Source organism: Dermacentor variabilis, chromosome 3, assembly GCF_050947875.1.
Source record: "Dermacentor variabilis isolate Ectoservices chromosome 3, ASM5094787v1, whole genome shotgun sequence".
Taxonomy (NCBI): domain Eukaryota; kingdom Metazoa; phylum Arthropoda; class Arachnida; order Ixodida; family Ixodidae; genus Dermacentor; species Dermacentor variabilis.
Window position 1 is genome coordinate 74,273,295 of NC_134570.1, and position 21,718 is coordinate 74,295,012.

Below are 21,718 nucleotides of genomic sequence, written 5' to 3' on the forward strand. Positions count from 1 at the left end.
AGCTCTTGGCGAACGATGGACTGGATGAGGCAATCGTCGGTCGAAAATTATTAGGGACATACGTCTGGGAGCTGCCGGTGATGCAGCTTCTATGTCTCGGCGAACGACGCGCACAATGCTCTCGGACGTGGTCGGCTGAAGCGCGGAATGGTCATGGAACGATGGTGTAGCGGCTTTATATGGAAGACGGGTATACTGGTGCGAAAATTCGACGGCCTTGAGCTTCTTTGAAACGCCAGCATTAACTTATGATATCGCCGATGCTGATGAAGTTCTCGAACACGAGAAGGTTAGAACCGTCGTCTGCTATGCCCTTCAATACGTGATTTACCCTTTCTTCTGGATGTGTTGTCTTCTCGAAATGATTACATGACGGCGAAGGACATGAACGACCTGAATGTACTTCACGTACAACTCAGTCGACTTCATCCATGGGAGCGAGTCTCAAGTTCCTTCTTCGTGGCTCGTTGTCGTCAGCTGTATCCCCGAAAAGGTGGCAAAGCTTTTTCTTTGCATTGCTCCCAACTAGTCAGCTCCTCTTCATGTGTCTGAAACCAGACCCTTGCCGTGCCTTCCAAGTAGATCACGGTGGCTAACACAAGGGTCTGATTCCACCTGTTATTTTCGCTGACACGCTCGTACATCCGGAGACACTCTTCAATGTCAAGGTTGTCAGCACCCGTAAACGTGCCAGGGTCGCGGGGTTTAGAGATGATGACAATTAACATGGTGGTTAACCTCGTGTGTTGCCGTTGCAGCCTATTCATTAGTCGGCATGGTGGTAGGGGCCAAGCTACGTCCGCTTCGGAGCTCCGTATCGCAGTAGATTTACCCCGCACCTCCACCAAAATGTGGTACAAGGATTGTAAAAACAAACAAAAATCTGTTTACAGGTTGTATACAAAAGACAGGAAGAGCAGCCAAGTTCCTAACATTTTCTTCAACCCAAGCTCGTGCTCTCCTTCTTCCACCTTGCTTTCAGCGTTGTAACAGTATTATGCTCGACAGAAACAATTTCCCATTGTAGGCTTATGCTGACGCTTCAGTGTGTCCTGCTCCATCGGCGGGGCTTGTATTTTTGGCTATGTGCTGCTTACGTCACATGCAGACATAAAATGATACAGACAACTTTGTATGTATACATCAGAACAGCCACATGTAACGGCTTGCTTACTTTTACAACGTGCGCCTGCTATCAACATGGTACAGACGCCACAAGACAGATATTCTCAACAGCCTGGTCTACTAGAGGTTGCAGATATATTTCAATAAGCTGTGTACATGGATAAAGGTCGCTCTGAAAAGGGGCAAATAAACTTAGTGAACTATACTCAAAGCCAGATGCTCGGTCAGCGCGCTTATGCAGGCCTGACTTGACCATAATACTTACTCATGGACCGTCTGCAGAGGGTGATGTCAGGCAATTAGAGCTCTCCAATTACATTACTTTTTTTTGTTGTAGCATTGACTGAAGCCCCAAGCTGACATATTTTGTATAGTAATTTTCACATTGTTTCACGTGAAATCATTTGCAGTAGACCTTCACTACTGCACGTGGAACAATGAATAAACTCCATGTCAACAAAATTAATAAACTTCCTATCCTCGTAGTAGTGTTGCACCCCTATGAAAACGGCTGTGACCTTTATATTTCCTGTATGTTTCCTGATTGTGCCCTATGTGACCTTTATGTTTCCTTGTCATTTATGCGAACTTGTGGAAACACTTCATGTGTACTGCATCTTTACTCATCCGTTCGTACCAGTCGAGGAAGCAAACTTAATCTTTCCTGTAGGGTGGGTCCCTTGTATTTAACGCCGGATGTTACCTGTGCGTGCACTCTATGTTACCTGGCTGTGCACCGCCTCGAGTGCACACCCAGGTAACATAGAGTACATAGTGATGATCTGTTAACACATGCTACATATAGTTCGCCTACCTGTAAGACGTGTTTTTACTGACGTATCCAGGTAAACAGAATGGGGGAGGAGGGGGGGGCTCGGCCTTATTGGATCTCAGCCTTGTTATACTCTTCTAGTATACTCTGCAAAGATTATACCCTTGAGCTTTCTCACTAACAAAGGCAGAACCTGCAGTCGCTGCCAAAAGGGTATTTCTTTTAAAAACCTTGTGTGATTGCTCTGTTGACATTAGCAGGGGCAGAAGTATGGCAGCACCGATCCCGCAAATGCTTGCTTGTGCGCACAACCGAATAATTTATAACTCTAAGTTGGCTGAGCAGTGAAGGTTGTATACAGACCATGACCGTATTTTGTTTGCCCGTGCATGCAAGCAGTATGCCTGCTTCACTTCGGCCGAAGCTCGAACTGCAGTAGCAAACAAGCGATCACCACGTTTTGTCGTGTTTCTTCTTTACGCTACGAAGATATATGGTTCCATCGATTCAAAATGAGGTCCCATATTCCCTAAAACACGACATTTGACGCCATAAGAAGCATGTACATGGGCGCTGATCACGAATTTCTGCTCGGCGGGGATCGCAGCGGACCGTGTAGCCGGTCCGCCATTGCAAGCCGGTAGAGCTGCACGGGCTGCGCGCTGATTGGCTCGTGTACGCCAGCAAAAGCTTGTGCCATAGTTCACCTGAAATCCCCGTATATGCTTTATGAAAGAAGACAGCACACCCAGGTACCTTGGACTCAATAAACGGTGTTTAAACACCGGTCTTTCTTCCAGCTACGACTCCCTCTACGTTAGAAAATTAATCTCGAAAACAGTGCTTTTGCAGACTGCGTTCTCAAGAAACGAGCATAGATTTCGGAAGCTACATTAACATGTTAACCGCAGTGCGGTGCTGCGGCAGTGTGACGTGTATGCCCGGTAAAATTACTGGACATTATACTGACTTGAGCAGCTGAACTACGTTGTGTGGGCATGAGGGCTCGTTGTTGTAAGACCGTGATTCATATTTTGGAAGTGCCTAAATGAAATGTGGTCCCTATCATGTTCATTAACAATCATGAATCCTCTAGACTCGTGTAACGCTGTTATTTCGCCATGTGTTTCGTGCGATATGCCACTGTCTAGTATGTACTAGAGCCCCCATCCGAGCTGCCTTTGTTCTCGCCTGTCGGCGTTCTTTTGTGAAAAACGTGGTACTGTGGCTTCGCATCATGGTGTGGAGTAAAATTTATTGAAAACTGTGCGTTCGTGTGCTGGACATCATCGGCAGTTCGACAGTGTTCGCGCCGCAAAGAGCGTTGGTGATGTGGTGCCTGCGAGACGGAGGAGCGTTTGATGACTTCACGTCTTGAAACGTAAGCATGTCTCGCACTTGTGCGCATTCTTGTAGCTTGTAGTTCATCTAATAAGCTTTGTGCAACGAGAACAGAGCCTTTCGGAGTGTACGTTGATCATTTTGTCGTGCACATTTAACAAACAGTTTGACGAGAGTTTCTGTGAAATGTATTACTTGTTATCGCTTACTTGCTTTCTGTCGTGAAATATGTGTTATCACCGCTGATTGTTGGGACTGAATGGGCAAACAGTCATGTAAACTTAGAAAATTACTGTTTGTTCGGTAGTTTCCCGGCAAGGAATTTTTCCGTATATACGCATTTCCGCAGGTTGCGTGCGCAATGTATGTCGATGTGTCCTGGGCAGCGCGAGTGAGCACGTGACTTATGTGTCTGACAATTGAGCAGATATTCGCTTGTGTGAAGATTTTTTCATACAGTTTAGTTTGAAATCCATCTTCGCGAGAACCTGTATGCATTGCTTGTGTTCTTGAATGTACTCCCGTGGATGTATTCTATGTTGCACGACAAATATAGGCCAATATTACAACAGTCAAGTTTCTTTTTTAATCGAGACATATAAATAACACGTTGGCTTTTATTATATGCATCTGCAGAACATGATGTCAGCTCTTGCGATCGTAGTTTAAGACAGCGGGTTGCAGGACTGTGTAATAAAATAAAGTGTGCTATATTGAAGCGATGATTTCCACTCGATGTTTGCCGATCTTGTCGCCCACCGTTCACATGCAGCTGTTGCAGTTAACGCAGGCCGAGTGTCATTCAGACTTCTGAGGAAAAGGAATAGCAATTTCGTGCCTTACCGGACGGGCAAATAGCAACCGCACTGTCTGTTTTAAATAGCAGTTAGTTTAAGGCTTCAATGTAGCACTGGTGTTTTGTTTATGAAGTACCTTTCGACTTCTGCACATTTCTTAACTGTGTGCATGCAGGCAAACTATTCTTGCCTGTATGAAACTTACTTCATAAGAGAAAAAGTTTGGCCTTGGCTTGCTTTTATTTTCAGGTGCCCCGTGAGCTCTCATGTGAGCACGACAATCCAGCGGTTTTCCGCGAGCAGACGTGGCATATCAAAGTAACACGCAGATAGTCCAATAAACTACTTGTAGGTTCAGAGAAACCTTTCCAAATTATAGTTGTGAAAAAAACATATCTAGAACAACAGCAACACTGTAGTGACGAATGTACAAGTGGTACTGCAAGTGTTATACTAAAATTGTTATTATAGAACAATCTTGCATAAATTTGTGGGCCCAGCAGAGTCCCAGTCAATATGCTGCATATTGTAAAGAACAGTGAACTTATAATAAAAAACCAATGCAAAATTTAAAACTAAGGAAATGTGCATAGATATATAATATGCCCAAGGAGCTCTTCATCTATGCATGTCTACATAAAGTACAAGGTTTTATCAATACGGCCGCATAAGGGATGAATAAAGGTGGGACACATGAAGGAAACATCAAAGCACTGGCCAAATTTCAACATCTAGGATGCATAAATGACGGTAGCATAAAGAACACATAAAGTATGGACACAGGAAGGAAACATAAAAGCAGTGGCCAAATTTCAACATGTAGGATGCGTAAAGTACGGTAACGTAAGAGATGCATAAAGGACGCACACATGCAGGAAAACTAAAGCAGCGGACAAATTTCAACATGCAGAAAACAAAGGATATTTCCCCGTATGACCTCCATGAAGCATACAGTAAACATAAACGTCATACCCATTTTCATAAGGGTACAGCACCTACACACAAGAAAAGAACAAACAAGGACCGAACAGAGTACTGACTATGAACTAACAGATTTATAAAAGACATCTTGCCAATTATGCCAAGCGCCCTTCAATGTCCGACAAGGTAGGAGAAAAAGAAGAGGAAGTTGCTTGCGCGTCACCGCTTCCCCCATTGTTCGTTAAGAATCACAAAATTTCGTTCCATATTTAAACAAGCACGCGTAGTTTTCATCTTTGCACCGCGCACATAATAACAAAGAAAACAAAGAATATAGAACGAGCCCAGGGTCACACGTACATTTCATAGTTTTTCTAGAAAATACAACGTACGATGCACTGAAACACAGGTACGTTGTGACTTTGCGGGTGCTGTGTGATCTTGTATGCCCCGACACTCAAGGCTTGAACCTTTTCTATTTTGCCGGCTTTATTTATTTCTGGTGTTGCATTTTCTCTCCATCTGTGCAGCACCATGGTCCGCTCGGAATTGCGATTACAACCGCAATCACAGAAGTGCAGCGTCAAGTGACCCGACATCAGCCATTATATATTGAACTGGTGCACTTTCAACCTCTCACTCAATCATCTGCCCGTATCAGCAGTATGTATTTCTCTATAAGTTGCCTCTGTATTTATTTGTAAGGCAATTCTATCAACCAACGCTTGTTGTTTACCTAATTAACATGTAAGCCTAATTAAGACCTACAACATTTCTGTAACATTTTTGCAATGCCTATAATATTGTTGGGGCCTCTCAGTTTTGTTATCCCTCCATGCTTCTGCTAAGCAAATATGTTTTATTATTGCACGGCTTCAATTCCGTAATTCTGACATTTTTCCTAAGAGGAATTTTACCGAAGGTAATAAATGATACCTTGTTAATTACATAATACTAGCTAAAAATATTGTTGAACGGAATTCTGCCTCTTCAAGGAAACCAAGCGGATGCAAAAGAATTACCCTATCTGCCACAGGAGAATTTTAATTAGTATGTTTCCACTTAAAAGGCATCGGATCTATCTGTGTCGGGAATAAACATGCACAGCCAAGAGCACCTCACAAAATATAAATGCCAGCAGATCCCTACTATATAACTCCAAAAGATAAGTGAGACCCTCTCAGCGGTCCGCGATGCCCACATATTACCGCGATATGGTTTGAATGAACGCCGTCGCGCTAAGCCTGAGAATGCAGACAGCGCGGAAGAAACTAGCCTGAGTGAAACTAGCGGAAAGAAACTAGGCTTGTCAGTGCGGGCGTACAAACGCAAATCTAAAGCTTATTCAAAACCGTGCCTGCGGCCTGGCAGGCACGGTAAGAAAACCAGAAATCTTCCTTTAGCGCACGAGTGGTTGCATGGTAATGAGGAAGACATATTGCGTATATTTTTTATTAAAACTGCGCTACGTACATGGGCACATGCTGCCTCTGAAACCATGATGCGTTCAAGGCGTCCGCCGTACTCTCTAGTAGTCAGCAACAACACTTAACAAAACTCTTGGCATAATTTGTGTGCGCCCGCGCTTGTGTGCGTGCGTGTGTGTACTCGTGTTTCGACTCTTTATATATGTACTGGAACAAAGCTTCGCCGTATAAAGATTCAAACACGTTGGATCTGCTGCACTTCTTTCTGTACATCACAGAGTGAAGTGGGAGCTCAAAATTCAACTGTCCTTATATTGTTCTCTTTGCAGTAACTTTGCTTTGTAATCCGCGTTTACTCAATTTCGCGAAGTCAACTATACGCGGCAACGAAGAATTCTTGCGGTTTTCGGCGAGGTAACGTCGTATACTTGATCTAACTCTGCGAATAAAAAGGATCGGATCGGATCGGCAAACATTTATTCGGCTCTAGAAAAGAGATCTTCGCGGCTTCAGACGGCCTCTTCCATCTTCTGATGGATTCTTCTGTCTGCAATCACAGGGTTGGTGCCCTAGTCCAAGGCTCCACTGAGTATGGCCAACCCGCGAGCTCGCTCTACTAGGCGCTTTTGGCCGTTCAAGCTTACGCTGGAAAGCATACTCTCCCAGTGTTCCGCACTCGGGTTTTTAATAAAAACCCGAGGAAGCATCATTCGCAGTTAGCACTTCAGAATTGATCATTTGAGCTGATTTCCAAGGTAACGCCAACACCGTTCTCTATTAGAAGCAATGCACCCTTCAAGCTTGTGTATTTAAGAACTCCATGATTTGGGTCGTTACGACCACTTATCATCCGAATGACTTGCCACGAAGTAAGAAAAATTCCGCCATGCTGAAGCAAGACCGCTGTCTTTGCAATTACATTTCATGAACGCCGCAACTACAGTTAGTTGACAGTGGCAGCGACTGTAGCATTTATAACTACATATCGATGATCAATCATGCCCAGCTGCTAATAATTCTTCATTCAAATTCTTTCAATACTTCAGTGCTCTTGAAAGGTCTTGTGACCTGCTAGAGTTCGGCGTGCCCTTGGTTTGACAATGAGCGAAGAATCCTTCCTTATATATATCGACAGAAATTATCATCGTGAAGATGTCAACGTTTAGTATGCTTGCTTCAGCCACGAATGCTTAAAAGGGCACTAGAGGCTTCTACTAAGTCGACGTGGACTCTTTAAATACTATTCCAGGAACCTCGCAACGCTTGTTTCGGGCCAAGAAAAGATTTAGTTTACGAGAAAAATTGCATCTGATGGTTCCTAATACATTTTTCGAAATTCAAATCTCCTACCACCCAACCGGGAAAGTGGTGACGTTGCACACGCCATCACCGCCCGTCACTGCCGTCAGTGAGTAAAACGGCACCCGACAGACGGCGGTACCGAGCCAAGACAGACAAACTCACAGCGGCGGTTTCGCCGCAGGAGCTGCTTATTGGACAGGTGGCGTAGACCGTTCGGGCATCCCACGACATCACATGGAAGTTCTCTGCTACTTGCACTTTCTGCAAGTTTTGCGAGCCAGCAAAACCAGCGCAGCCCTACGCGGTAACTACAGAAACGCAAAAACGCGGGCGGCGCGGAGTCAAGAGAAAACGAAACCACTCGACCACCCTCTTCGTTGTCAGGGGTAATTTGAAGGATTTATTTTTCTAAGCATGAAATAGAACAGGACAAGTAGAATTTTATTTCGTCTTATAATGCAATACAAGGATATTTTGTGCAACGAGTGGTTGAGTACTAGTGTCAGAATTTAACTGAGGAGGGCTTTCGACATCGGGCAAGTACGTACTTGAATGTCCCGGGGGAGTCTCTAATCATGTCCTGCATTTGCCTCAATTTCTAGATTATTAGGCTCTGTTTGCGATAATATTGACGCGTTAGAGATTCTCTAACACTAATATATCAGTTTAGCTTGACTTAATACTTGCGTGTAGTGTCCCTTCAATGTAGTCGTTTAACACAGCTTCGCCTTGATGCACATGTTCTCGAACCTCCATCTAATGAACACTGCAGTCTCGACAATACAGGTTTACAACGGCATCTGTAAACAAGCCAAACATATGGTGGGCAGTTCAGTTTTGACGTGAGAGAGCAACACATTTAAAAATAAAATAAAACGGTAATGTGAAAGGATTATATGCTCCATTAAGCAAAAATCCGGCGCTGTCGTCGGCAGCGTGACCGAAAGATGAAACCAAAAATGGCCGATGGCGCGAATAGTAAAACCACGTAAAAAAATGCTCGAATCGGCGTCAAATTTGTTAGGCAGGTTTCTGTAAACAAAAGAAATCAGCGCCCTCGAAAAGCAATCAGGAAAATCTCAGTCTGGGTACGAATCGAAACCGCGCCTCCGGGGTGCGAGACAAGCCTGCTTCCCCGACGCCATGGCGGCTCCATGGTTACGGTTGGCTAAAGTTCTGCCCGGTGCGTGCGTGATTACACGCGTCACGTCACTGCCTCCGTCACTGCCTCCAACGTGTCAGTTGTGCACCGAAATTCATCGGTGCATCAAGAACGGATATCGCAGTTCTGTAAACGGCACCGCTTTCATTGTCCGCTTTCAATAATCTAATAGATTATTGAAAGCGGACAAATTCAATATGTCATCTTATGTCTTAAGTGAATTTGTTACGTTGTGTACAAGGGTTATGCAAAAGCTGTATTTTCATATTACTAAATTTTTTCGAAATTCACATGTATCACATGAGTTCTGTCCGCTTTAGATGTACTATGAGATGCAATTCCCAAAATTGTGATAACATTTTTCATTTCTAAGTTAGAGTTCTAAACCTCATACTTTAGTTCTCGGAAAATGTTTAATTTTTCCCAAGTTTTAATAACAAATTGACGACCTAAATGAAAAATTTGAAGCAAACAATCAGTAGATTTTATGTTTTTCTTTTCAATACGATAAACCTCGCCAGATTTGGTGCAGTGGTTGCCGATAAAAACGAATTCTCATTTTACTTGTTTTTTTTTACGCCACCCGAGCTAAAGCTTCCTCTGAAGGATTTGTATTGCTCTATTCTACATGATGTGATCCTAAATTGTATTGGTGACAAATCCATAAAGGAATTCGGCTCTATGGCCTACTAGAATGCGTCATGTGTCTTAAGTGTCACTTAAAAAAACGCAAAGCTTTCACCTTAAATCAGCTTTCATCTATTCGCATAGCCAGCCCTACCTTCACAAAGAAAGCTTCTTTATTGACTCGTTTATCACACGACAACGCACAGCCTTGTTGTACTGCCTCACCTGCGTTGTTGCTCCCCCCCCCCCCCAACATGACGCAGCCTCAACAGAGGCAGCGTCATCACTTCTATCACCGCGCGTTGCTTTCACCTCGCGTGTCTTTGTTATTCTATGAACTCCTATTCCGTGCCGTTGGTCATCTGCAAACTTGCTCTCCTGGTACTCACGACCCTTCGTGTATAGCGTCTCGTAACAGACGTCACCCACGAAAGAGAGAGAAAAGTTTATTTTTATGTTGGGTGGTGTGCTGTAAAGGCCCTCAGTCCAGAGCCTCGCTTGCGGCATTCTTTAGTGCAACACTGATAAACGCCGCAAGGTAGCGTTGGTCATCGGCGCTGGTTGCTTCTGTCAGCCACCCGGCATGGGGTTTAAGGGAAAGATTTGTAGGGGCAGGCAGGGGAGGTGGGGGTGGTCCACAGGACCAGAGGATATGGAATGTGTTCGAGCGTTCGCCACAGTATGGGTAGGGTGGGGAATCTTCAGGTAAGAGGCCACGGAGGAGGTGCATTCGTGCTGGCGTAGCGAGTGGTTCAGTCAGCGCCTGACGAATCAGTACACCCTATACACGGGAGAGCGCTTTGCTCAGCTTGGGTAACTTGCGTCTTGATGAGGCCGCAGATGCCAGGGAGACTGTCTTTTCGTCTGGGCTGGTCGCGGAATGCAGGGTGCCTTGTTCAAAGCCTCGCGGGCGAGCTGATTAGCCCTTTCATTTCCCGGCAGCTCGTCATGACCAGGTATCCAGTTGTTATCTAAAGGGCCCTGAAGGTGCTGTTGAATAAGTGTCAAAAAGTGGGCCGGGAGATTGTTGTGAAACAATTTCCTGCAAGCCGCCATAGAGTCGGTAAATATGATTCTTAATTAGGCTGAGTTACGGGGGGGGGGCATGTGTTTATAACTTTACACGCGATTGTGATGGCTGTCAGCTCCGCGAAGGTCGGATCTGTCTCTGGGAGTACCTCAGTATGTACAGTTTGGAGGTTGTTATTCAGGACTGCTATAGCGGAACCCTTTGCACCAACGCCAGCATCAGCGTAGAAGTAGATGTCGTCAGGGAGTCTTGCCGTGTACGTATTGAAGTAGGCAACTCGCTGGCGTCGCCTCTCCTTGCCTCGTTGTGGATTCATGTGGCATGGTAGTGGAGCTATGGTTAGGAGTTCGCGTTGCATCGGAGTTAGTGGGCGCGTGCCCACAAGAGGCGCATCTTCTGGATGATGACCGCTGCTATGGAGGATGTGCGTGCCTTGACATGTGTGCTGCAAACGCAGTTATTGGCGACGACGATGAATACTGACTAGTTCCGCCACCATGTTATCGCAACCGATGTCAAGGAGTAGCTTAGTGCTGGCACTAAAAAGAATGCCGATGGTCAGCTTTGTCGCCTTCCGGATGAGCACATCAAGGCGATTGATATCTTGCTGACGGAGATTGGTGTAGGGCAGGTGATAGCGCAGGCGCGACATAACTAGTGCGTTTTGTAGTTGCAGCATATCCGCCTCCTTCACTCTGTTGACTCGGTTGGAGACCCTACGCATCATGTGCAGCACCTGTTCTCCTTGCCTGAGCAGGTGCTGCACCATCGCAGCGGGACCTCCATCTTTCTGGATATGGAAACCGAGTATCTTAATACATTTTGGTTGGGAAATCGTCACGCCTTCGTTTACAATTTGTAAGGTGGGCGGTTGCCATCTTTTGGGATGAACCAGTAGCAACTCAGATTTTTCCGGCGCACATGTAAAGCGAATAGTTTGAGCAGCCTCATGCGCGCTGTTCATAGCCTGTTATAGAGTTTATTCGATGTATCCTGTCGAACCCGTGTTGATCTAGATGGCAATAGTATTTGCGTAGATCGCATATATGATGTCGGGGATGTCTCGTAGTGCTCTACGGACTACGCACATGGCAAGGTTAAAGAGTGTGGGCGAGATCACTGAGCCCTGCGGGATACCTCTCTGCGGTTGGGGATACTGTTGTGAGGTGATGTGACCTACTCATAGCGTGTACGTGCGACTCCGTAAGAAGTTGCTGATATAACTATAAAGCTTGGTTCCGCAGCCAGTAGCTTCGAGGTCTAACAGCATAGCATCGTGGTTAACATAGTCTAAAGCTTTCTTGAGGTCGATGGCAAGAAATTTTTAAGCTGGGTGCTGCTTGTTTCCGCCGTGATTTCTTCATGTAGCTGCAGCAGACGGTCTTGAGTAGATAAGTGATGTCTGTATCCAATCAAATTATGGGGTAGGTGTTGGGATTTCTCAACGAGACTAAGAAGCATGATACGCTCCATCAGCTTACCGATGTATGAAGTTAGCGATATTGGACGCAGATTTGCTATGGCTTGGAGCTTGCCAGACCTCGGAATGAAAATGTTGCTGGCTGTCTTCCATTCTTCTGGTAAGCCATGTCCCATACATTATTATTATGCTGAAAAATGCAGGATCGGCTTTTTTAAGGTTGCGGAGTAGTGTTGTCGTAAGTTCGTCTGGTCCTGGCGCTTTATACGGCTTTGCTTCTGCTAAGGCACACTGCCATTCCGCTAATGTGAATGGGCTGATGAGACCCTCATTTTCTGGCTCTGCGCTTTTGTAGTCTACATACTGTGGTTGTGCTGGATCTGCAATGTTTGTTGTTCTAAGCTCGTTGAATAGTTCATCGGTATGCTCCAACGTTTACAGAAGCTTCCGCAGCTAATGGGATGTTTCCGTCCTTGTCTGGGTTGGGTGATTAAGTGATCAGATGAGATTCCACGTGGAGCTCATATTCAGTGTATCTTTGAGCTTATTGCACGTATCGTACCACTGCTCACGAGCGAGATGTTCAGTGTAGTGGGCGATCTGTTCGTTGAGCGTGTTGATGCATGAGCGTAGTTTGCGACTGACCTTATTTCTTTTCCATCTCTTGATGAGGGCATGTCGTGCCTCCCAGAGATGAAGATGATGTTTATCCATGCTTGGTTGCTCCTACTTTTCTATTATCTCCTTCGTGTTTGTCTGGATTCGTTGCCGGACCATGTCTACCCAATCTTTCAGGTGCATGTTTTGGAAGTCTCCTACATGTGTCTTGCGGAACTCATTCCAATTCGTGAGGCGATGCTTGCGCTGGGGGGGGGGGGCGCTTTGGGAATCCTTTGATTTGCAGAAATATCTGTACAACAGTGTAGTCACTCGTTAAGGTATCGTGCGTGTTAGCCCAGTGCGCTGACACTCGTCCTTTAATGAAGGCCATATCGGGCGTGGTTTCTCTTCTGCGGAGTTCCTGTGCCGCTTTGGGGAGTCGGTCTCGTTAAGGAGAGTTAGCTTGGCCTGTAGCATATGGTGTAGCAGTGCGGATCATTTGGAGGAGTTTTTTGTTTATGCCCAAGAAATGTGTGGCGCTTTGAAGTCGCCTGCTACTAGATGATCACAATACTTCGTTGGTCGCGCATTCGCAACTCCTTGAAGAAGTCTGCTTTCTCACATGACTGTCGTGGTGGCTAGAGCACCACGGTTGCTACAACCCTGCTCAAATTGGCTTCAGTCCATCCATAGGTACTGAAGGTGGGCTGGCTGTCTTGGCATCCTCAGTTTTATTGTCAACTTATAGCTACAGTGTCCGTACTGTCCTCGCTATGGACGTCTAAAAGGCGGGTGTTAAGATCAATCATTTTGCCATCTTGGCTTCAATTGAGATGCTGCTTTTTCCCCTTAGAGTACGAAATTTCGTGAAATCTTTCCTCGAAGAACGACATTTTGCAATTCGCCTCAGTGGTGACGCCGTGGGCTCAATTGTCCCTATTCGCGGCGTACCCCAGGGATCGGTATTGTCACCCAAATTATTCAATATTGCTTTCATCCCGCTTGCACGGAACTTACACGATGTACCCGACATAAGGTTCTTGTTGTATGCTGATGATAATGACATCACGGTTTGGAACACTCATCATGACCTACAGACTCAAGCCGCTGCCCTTCAATCAGCTTTAGGTATGACGTTGACTTACGCTTCTTCGGTCGGCCTTAGGCTTTCCGTCAGCAAATCTGCTTACATGTCAGTCGCCAATCGCTGGGGCCGGCGCAAACTCTCTGCAACACCCATTCGTCTTCATCTATCAGGAACACTCCTACAACAATGTTCAAGTTTAAAAATTCTGCGTCTGACGGTCCATGAGTCGGGAACCGGAACTGCTTGGCTCTCCAGCGATAAAAAGCACGCGATCGCCTTGAGGCTGTTAATCTCGAGGGAATGAGGGTGATCACTTGACTTCCACGCATCACCCCGATCATGGCTCTCCAAAAAAAAAATACACAGCTGAACACACTAGATGAGCTGGTGCAGCAGCGACGTGATGCTCGCAGGCTTAAGGCCAACCTTTCACACGCAACTTGTGCTCTCGGGGCTTACGCTTTCTCGTACTCCCTTCTACCACCACCATCGCAAGTTTTTCCTCCCTGGCGTTTTGTACAGCTGAGCGATAACAAGTCAACTGATATACGTCGCCCGACATCAACTCAAGCGGCAGTGCCGCCTCGTGACCGATTTATAGCTCAAGATGCCCACCTGCCGCGTGGCTGCATCATGCTTTAGGTTGATGCAAGCATTCAGGATTGTAATACGATCACTACAATTTATTGCCCTTGCGCACCTGCCCTTAATAAGACTACCTGGTTTCAAAACCAAGAGCCTCCTTCCTCCTTTTGTGCTGAGCTCCTTGCTGTTCGAGAAGTGTTGTGCTCTACGGCCGCCTTTCCCATGGTCCCCATGGCCTGCATCGTCATCCGCAGTGATGCCCTCCAGGCGACGCGGCTTCTGCGACGCGTCAGTCGCAGCCCTGAAATTTGTCAACAGATCCATCTTCTGGTGGCACGCATCCCTCAGCCAATATCTATCGAGTGGATCCCACGCGACCTTCTAAGCTTTCAAAGCCGTGCGGATTCTGTGACCCGTCTAGCGACCTCTCCATCGTCACTGCCTCAGCTCTTTCATCTAGATGATGCCACCCTCCTTTTAACAAGAAAGGAGCACCTCGGGCGCCGCACACGTGCTCACATACCTCCGTGTGCGGTAAACCTCCCCCGCGGTCTTACCCGTGCAGAGGAGGTTGCGCTTCGGAGGATCCGGGTCGGGGTTGGCCTCACTCCTGCCGTGGGTCGAAAGCGGCCGCACTTTCGCCCATTACATCCTCGCCCTTGGTGTCCACTCTGCAAGTCGCGAAATGCTGGAGCCGACATCCACCACCTGCTGTGGGTTTGCCCTGCATTGAAACCAACGAGGCTCCGGCCCCTCGTAGCAGCGGGACTTTCGCCGCATTATCCAAGTGATTACAATGCTTGGACGCAGAGACCACATTATTGATTCCTCTTGGACTTCATTAGATCAGCAAGTCTTTTTTCATTCATTTAATCATCCTTATACGCCCCCATCCCATAAGCCTGTAGGCATTGAGGCATTTACCCTCGCATTAAAAAGAAGTCTACTTTCTGTTTTGGCGGGCTATAAACGTTCGTGATGAATAAGTGGGGCTGTGCCTTGATCTTGTCTATTTCAGTTGAGAGGATGCGTACAGTGAGGCTCTGCTCCGTGCTTTGGACAACATTGACCGCTATATCTTTACGAATCAGAATGGTCATTGTCGAATTATGGTGGGTACGCCGTATAGCTTGCAAGATGGGGTGTTTGGTTAGTTTCCTGGAGTAGGAGAATGTCTGGTCGACGATATTGAGTGGCAAGGTACTGCGTAAGAAGGTCCCATTTTCGAGAAATCCCTCTGCAGTTCCACTGCCACCACCAGATTAGTCGCCATTGTTCTACTGATAATTTTTCAGAGCGCCCGCTGTAGGGTAAGGAGTGGGTCGCGTTACGCTGGTAGATCGATGTGCTTTGGGTGGACCGCACTCTTCCTGGCGCGGTAATGCGGCCATCGCAGCCTGCACTTGTGTGGTGACCATTGCCTCTACCTGGTTACTGAGTAGCTCGTTGAACAGGGAGCGCATTTGGCTCATTATTTGTTGAGTATATGTTTTTGCGCCGCTTCAATTTGAGCAGCAACCTGTTCAGCTATCTTGGCCTCTAGATTGGGTTGCGTTTCTTTCATTTCGTCCTTTAGTTGCTGAAATTCTGCTTCAAGGTTTTGTAAGGCTGGGGTATGATATCTTGCCTTTTCCATCGCCAGTTGCAATGACGCTGGTTCTACTACTAGTACTAAGGGTTGCATTGTATCACCTAATGGCGTCGCTTCAAGTGCGTGGGCGTCTGCTTGCGTGCCCATCTCTTCGGTAGGCTCTAGTGATTGTGAAGCTAGTGTTGACGTTTGTAAGTCTGCGAGTTTGGAGTAGAGCGTTCTTACAATACTTGCCTACTTTTCGATCTCTTGTTTGAAATTTAGATGCATTTAGAGGGAAAGGGAGGTGCAGGGTGACTGACTTACGTTTCGCTGGTTTGCGCGTTGCTCTTCTAATTGCCTTCGAGAATGATTGTAATCCGGAGAATGGCTGCGACCTCAGGGCCGGCAGCGGTCCCCGGACTGAGCGCAGCTGCAGGGCTGGCCATCGCTGCCAGACTGGCTCTGGCCCCGAAGTGGCCGCGGCCCCTAGATCGGGTGCGGCCCATGGATCGGCTGCAGCCCCTGGATCAGCTGCGGCCCGTGTACTGTTAATGGCTTCTGGAGCTATTTCTGTTTTTCAATCTGTTGTCGAAGTTGCGTTTTGGGTTTGGGCTTCGGCTTGGGAAGGTGACTGTTTTCGTTTGCTTGTCGTCCTTTTGTTGTTGCAAACGCTTCAGGTAGGCCGCCTCTCTGACCTCTTTATCAGCTGCTCGTCGCACTTCACAAGTTGGGTCATCGGCCTTGTGGTCCTTGTCACAATTAGGGCAGCCTGGTTTGTAGTCATGGTCCTTTACAGGATTACAGATTTTCCTAATGTTCTGCACCTTTGCTTTCAATTCTCGCGACAGTTTAAACGTCTGATCGGTGGCTCACGGCAAAAGCGTGTTGAGTAAAATTGCGCCTTGGGTCGATGAGGGACGCAGCGGTATGCACCTCCGCCGAAGATGACCTGGTGAGGCTCATGCGAGCCCTTGAAAGTTATAATTGCAGTGGCTGTTTTACCCATCATACGAGCCGCAATTATTTAATAAGATGAGGCTTGGAGTTCTCGCATCAATTCTTCGGTTGGCGTGTTCAGCTCTACGTTGTGAATCACACCTCTACATGATTTGTGACGCGATGCGATATAGATGTGGACAGGGCAAATTTTGCCATTAAGAGTGGTTTCGCTAAAGCGCTGGAGCTTTTCTGGGGACGAGGGGTCACCACTGGTTATTGTAGCCAAGTTGTTTTCTTTTTTGTGATTTACTGTAGCAGCGCGAGCGTTTGCGATGTTTAGCTCCTGTAGCCGCTGAGGCGTTTAGCGCGTTGTGAGGCGTTCGTGGTTCCATTGAGGTAGGGAAAGGGCAGTTGGCGGACGCAAATTGAACGTTGCCCCATGCTGCGTACCTTGGGAATGTTTTGATACTCGGGTGGTCCATTCATCAACGTCGGTGTCGAATTTTGGGACCATTGCTGCTGCAGGAGTGCGGTTCTTTGGCGTAGTTGACGGTAGGCCTACTCTCCCAGCGGTTAGGGCTAGCTGGGTGCCCTGCCAGTTCCGTGACAAAAGCGCAGAAACTTACAGTACGTTCATTCGAATAAACTGAAGTTGGCCATAATGTTAGGATAATGCACCAGACGAGCAGAGCTTTGTCTGAGGACTTGTCCTTGTCGAATAACTTGGAATTCGGGTCTTTCTTCTGGAGCGATGCGAAGGCTCGTATGCTCGGACAGGAGCGACGCTCGTGTCCAGAGTAGGAGAAGGAAGGCTCCTGGGAGAAGATTTCTGCGATGCGCTGGCATAAAGCAATGTCACGCTGATCAGCAGATTGAACTGTGAGAATGCAGGCTGCGAGAACGGTCTAGCTGACCAAGCTACTAGTCAACGAATAGACAGCGGTCGTGGTGCCGTTCCGGTAGCCGAACGAGTAAAGTGTTCAGCCGTCACTCACTAGATTAGCCCGCTCAAGTCTTCGTCCAAGTCTTCCACTTCGTCGCCTACAGACGTTGTTCGCGTGTCCCGCCTTCTACTTTACTGCTCGGCCACACCAAAGCATGCACCACAATGTTGTTTCGGCAGTCGGGGATCATGTTACGGTACCTTGCAACCATATTGAAAGATATCCAGAGCAGTGTCGAGTACGACGACACTCTTGTCTAGAGTAGGCATCGACCACTTAGCTTTGCGCTGGATCATTTTGTAAGCATACCTACGTTAATAAAGGAAAAATGAGACATCCACCCAATGGGAGCGACTGCTATAAAGGAAACACATACGGTTCGTCGAAAGAAACGCCTTGCAGTTGAAGAAAAATTCGTCCTGGTGTGGCACTCGTACCCGGGACTACCGCCTTCCCGGGGCAGCCGCTCTGTCATCTGAGCTAACCAGGCGGCTAGCAGATGGCAGGGTGGAGTCGAACTTATCAATAACTGGAAGCAAAGGCAGGAGCTTGACGTAATAGTTCTGCGGAAACCCTCAGGGCGGAGCGAAGAAATCAATAAATGAAGAATGAGACATTCACCGAATCGTAGCAATTGCTACAAAGGAAACCCATACGGGTTCCTCGAAAGAAAGGCCTCGTAATTTTTCAACTGCGAGGCTTTTCTTTCGAGAAATCCATATGCGTTTCCTTTGTGGCAAGTGCTACGATTGTCTGGATGTATCATTTTTCCTTTATTGATTTCTTCTCTCCGCCTTGTGAGTTTCCGAAGAACTATTACGTCATACATACATACCCTTTAACCACGTGTCTGCCTTCATATATATACATTTATGGAGAATGATCGACTATAATTATAATAATATGAGAAAAGTCGTTGAAGGTACGTCAAGACAGCTTATTTTTCCCATATCAAAATTATTTTGTGCAGATTAAAGTGAAGCCGTAATTGATTTCCCTTAGACAGCAGTTGTCGTTGCGTCGCACTGGCGCAGAAAGGTCTGGTGAACGCTTATGATCAAGTCACCATCTGTGTAGCGTTCGCTGCGTCTGCTATAAAAAGGTCACTGTGATACGGCGCAGCCGTCGTGCGCCGGTCGCATTAATACAATTTCACCACGACAGAGGTTGGCCGCAGGGCTCCGGCTGTTTTTTCGGCTAACGTTCGTACGTATGTTTCCTTCGCTCACATTACGTCTGCGCGTTCTGTTTTTTTGCCGAGTTACAATGATGTCTGCATGGTTGCGTTGCTCCTTTGAAAATGTTCGTGAAGTCACTTACAAGCCAGCTGAAATGAAACGTCAATGCATAAAGTATAAGAACCGGTGGCCTTGTTCTAATATTAAGCATTTACGCAATCTATGTGTCTTTTTGCATAGTTATAATACTTCTTCATCCAACATTATCTGCGTGAGCTATTTTAGTGCTCCTGGTGTTGATTGGTTTTCTATGAAAGTAAGCGAACACGACTGTAAGGTCGCTCTGATTATTCGTGTTCTTAATTGTCACGAATCGGCCACGTGCTTTGTGTATAGAGAGGGGGTTCACTGCCCCCCCCCCCCATGTCAGCGGGGCAACCGTTTCTGTGTTATGTGGGGTCACAGGGACCGCGCGGTGTTGGGTCACGCGTCGCGGCAGGCGCCAGGAGGGCGAGTGCCGATTCCGGGAAGTCGGTATTGTGCGCACGGTGTTGGCAGTCCGCCGACGGTAACACGAGTCCACACAGACCAGCCTTGAAAGGGACCGCTGTACACGGTATTATGGGTCTGGCTCCCGAGTACCTGACCAATTGGAGGCGCCGCCGAGGTTAAGAAGGGCTTAGCAACCTTGACCCCGTGCCGCATATACGGAGCAGGGATCTATTCTTCTACGCGTCCGGAACGCAATCGCCAGCCTTGTTGTTGGGTGCGACTGCCGGTGTGGTGTCGAACGCCAGCTTACAGTGCACGCTGTAGGGATGCGGTGCACACGTGAAGAGTGCATTCGGACGGCGGCGTCTTGTAAACACGCACTCGGAGAACTTTGTCTTGTAGACAATAAGTTTGGAGGACAAGGAGGGCCATCAGTCTCTCACGCGGACAAACTTTGAGTACAGCTGTACTACGTGGTGTCGATGCCCCTGCTTCCGAGACATTTGCGGCCTAGAGACGCCCTTGGGATTTGAGGCGGCGTGGCGATAACTTGTTCGGGCCGGGCTTGTTTTGCTGAGCCCGTCACTAACTACGGAGAAATGAGAGGGCAACGGAGTTTTAGGGAAGAAGAAAAAGAGCTTTGTTTTCCGATATGTTTATTTTTAAGAGTAAGCCCATCCCTGTGGGTTGTGGCTTAACAAATGGTTGACTCTGATTGGCAACTGAACCTGTGGGACGGGCCAACGGCCCTACCTCCTTTTTTTGTATATTTGGGCTATAAAAATTGGGACGACATGCTGTCCCTCAGACTTGGCTGAAATCAGGATTACTGATAGATCAGTGAGGCGCCGTACCATGTACGTTAGACTTGGCTGAAATCAGGATTGCTGATAGATCAGTGAGCCTCCGTACTATGTACGTTAAAACGAGTCTGGGCTCTAACAGTCATTGAGACAGTCGAAGAGTGAGACTTTGTTTCTCAATTGTTCAAGTTTGTAATGTATTTGTTTTACCTTCCATGTATATAGAAAAGTTTACCTATCAATATTTCTTGTACACCTGATCTCATCGTTTCCTGCCTGCGTTTCATCAACAACTGCCGATCATCGTCCGAGAAGCTTCAAGTTCCAACTGATAAGCGAGGACAACAGAGAACGAACGAAACTTTATCACGACGTAGCTATCGGCCGGGAGTTGGTCCACATTTCAGTGTCCTGGGACCTGCACCAGATCGTTCAGGATTTCCCTCGGCAAACTTCAATCCTTGATCTTGTTTTTCTTACTGCATCTCTTTTTAATGCCGGTTACGAATGCGTTGTTATTGATGGAATCCCTGACCACAATGCTGTGTTCATTTGAGTTTCGGGCATTGTCCCTAAATCCCGCTACATCTACCGCACGTTGCCTGACTTTAACAACGCTGATGATTTGGCAATAACAGACGCCCTATGCGATTCTTTTCATGAGTTCGAACTGATAAGTGCCATTAATACCTTGACAAGTTTCTTCGAAAATCTTGTCAGTAAGCGTATCACTCTTTTTATTCCTTTCAAAAGAATAAAAACTAACACCGAAATTCCTTGGATGACTATGGACCTTTTGCATTTATCACGTCGTGTGGCCAGATTACGTCGTTCGAAACGCTCTGGTGACTCAACAAAGCCCATGTAATTCCACAGCGCTAAGAAGGAACTCTATTCTAACATAGTTGCTGCAAAATAATTTTATTCCAAGGTAACCTTGCCGAAATTAATGACGGCTAATCCCCGAAAATTTTGGAAACCTATCCTGCCCCCTGTGTCATCCTGAGATACATTATTAATTAACAATGTTGCAGTTTCTGATCCGCAGACAATAGCTTCTTCATTAAAACGCCTGCTTTCACTCTGTCTTAATGACTCATAACTCTGTAACCGCTGTTTTTTATTCGGAACCACACCCTCCAATTGACGATATATCACTGTCTCCTGAGGGTGTACATAACTTATTCCTAAACTTAGACACCAAGAAGTCGTGTGGTCCTGACGGTATCCCGATTGTTTTTGTCGTTCGATACTCTCTTTTGTGCAGCAGATATCTAAGAATTATCTTTAGAAAATCTCTCTTAACCACCACTTTCCCTCCCTGGTGGAAACTTGCTTCAATTCTGCCCTTATTTAAGTCAGGTAACGTGCAATTGTTACCTAACTATAGGTCAGTCTCCTCAACAGCACACTCATGTAAATTACTGGAACACATTACCATTAAACATATCAAATTTCTTGAAACTAACAAAATTTTATGTACTTTCCAGCATGGTTTTAGACGTGGGCCTAGCACTATAACACAATTGATAGAATTCTTTCATGAAATCAGCAGCTCTTTAGACATAGGTTACCAGATTGACGCTATTTTTA

General features: G+C 46.6%; 1 protein-coding gene across 12 annotated transcripts in view; it reads left to right on the top strand.

Annotated features, from left to right (window-relative positions):
* The window catches only part of LOC142575875 (beta-1,4-N-acetylgalactosaminyltransferase bre-4-like), a 132,445-nt gene that overhangs the window by 51,084 nt on the left and 59,643 nt on the right, over window positions 1-21,718 (top strand). For 10 of the 12 annotated variants that reach the window (XM_075685619.1, XM_075685620.1, XM_075685616.1 and 7 more), the window contains one exon: window positions 5,487-5,619. The exons of 1 other annotated variant lie outside the window; for it this stretch is intronic. The gene's annotated coding sequence lies outside the window, so the exon portion shown is untranslated. Of the gene's footprint in view, window positions 1-3,193; window positions 3,279-5,486; window positions 5,620-21,718 lie in introns of all 12 variants that reach the window. One more of the 12 variants, XM_075685618.1, reaches the window with a different exon arrangement.